The following is a 1,979-nucleotide window of genomic DNA, read 5'->3' on the forward strand; positions in this document are numbered from 1 at the left end:
TGTGTTATTAGCTCATTTACAATGTGTTAATGTGTTTAAGAACTTATAAGTGATAAAAAGCAAACCTCTCTTTGTGCCCCCCCCCCCAGCGGTATGTCTGCGAATTTACAACGCTATAATCCGGGTTTCGATACCCGTGGTGGTCAGAGCACAGATAACCCACTGTGTACCTTTGTGCTTAATTACAAACAATATATATATTTGTTGTTAACCTGACACTAATTGGCTAATAGTAACGAGATAACAATAGTCCGAGCTGTACGTGATTACAACAAACACCCCTAACTATTGGTTCATATTTGTTGTTAACCTGACACTAATTGGTTAATAGTAATGAGATAATAATAGTCCGAGCTGTACGTGATTATAACAAACACCCCTAACTATTGGTTCATATTTGTTGTTAATCTGACACTAATTGGCTAATAGTAATGATATAATAATAGTCCGAGCTGTACGTGATTATAACAAACAACCCTAACTATTGGTTTATATTTGTTGTTAATCTGACACTAATTGGCTAATAGTAATGAGATAATAATAGTCCGAGCTGTACGTGATTATAACAAACTACCCTAACTATTGATTTAACAATCTCAAGCCCCATCTTTAAAGTTCCGTCTCTCGAAACAAAAAGAGTTTTGTAAACGTTATAAATACACATTTAGAACTCTTTCCGATGTACAACAATAAAACATAACATCGTAACCAGTTAGCACTGGAAAAATCACACACACACACACACAGATGATACTTTCGCGTAAGCAACTGAGTGACAGATAAATCAATAAGCAATAAAAAGAGCGTTTTCTTAAATTCTCAACACATGACAGACTTTGTTCGATCCTCAACACATGACAGACTTTGTTCGATTGCGTGGCTTGCTATTGTGTTTCTTCAAACTATCCGATCTATTTTATTTTTCTCGGTCACTTGTAAGATTTTATGATCTATGATTAATTTATTTTTTTTTCAGCGAAGCCATTTGACTCGTGTTTTTAAGTTTTGACAACGAACATTTTCAAGACCAGTGACTGATACAAAGAACAAACTATTAAATTACCGCGTTTTAAAGTCAGTCGTCTTCCAAGACTTCTATCATAGAATATTTTCTTACAGTGTAGGTGTGAAAGAAGCGCCCTCTGGAGTTGACTTATGAGGTCGTAACAAAACAAAAAGAACCGTACAGTAGTTATAGTAGGGCCAGAGCCACTTCTAGAGTGAATATCTGGTGCGTAAGTAATTTATCTTATCTGAGAATATCAAACTTAAGTGTGAAAGAAGCGCCCTCTGGAGTTGACTTATGACGTCGTAACAAAACAAAAAGAACAGTACAGTAATTATAGTAGGGCCAGAGGCACTTCTAGAGTGAATATCTGATGCGTAAGTAATTTATCTTATCTGAGAATATCAAACTTAAGTGTGAAAGAAGCGCCCTTTGAAGTTGACTTATGAGGTCGTAACAAAACAAAAAGAACAGTACAGTAGTTATAATAGGGCCAGAGCCTCTTCTAGAGTGAATATCTGGTGCGTAAGTAATTTATCTGGATGAAGAACAACGAAAAAAACTCTCATATTTAATTAGTACTCGTAAAGTATAAAAAAAATAACCTCTTTTTAAATACTCTAATAACGGTGATAAATATGGTGGTTACCAAACATTCTACATGAAAAGTTTCTTACACTGTCTTCAACACAGTATACAGGAAATGATAAGTAGAATGAACAGGGTGGACACTGTCTTCAACACAGTATACAGGAAATGATAAGTAGAATAAACAGGGTGGACACTGTCTTCAACACAGTATACAGGAAATGATAAGTAGAATGAACAGGGTGGACACTGTCTTCAACACAGTATACAGGAAAAGATAAGTAGAATAAACAGGGTGGACACTGTTATCATGACTCTAGAGGAAATGATAAGTAGAATAAACAGGGTGGACACTGTTATCATGACTCTAGAGGAAATGATAAGT

The sequence above is a fragment of the Limulus polyphemus genome, unplaced genomic scaffold (assembly GCF_000517525.1).
Source record: "Limulus polyphemus unplaced genomic scaffold, Limulus_polyphemus-2.1.2 Scaffold4289, whole genome shotgun sequence".
In the NCBI taxonomy this organism is placed as follows: Eukaryota; Metazoa; Arthropoda; class Merostomata; order Xiphosura; family Limulidae; genus Limulus; species Limulus polyphemus.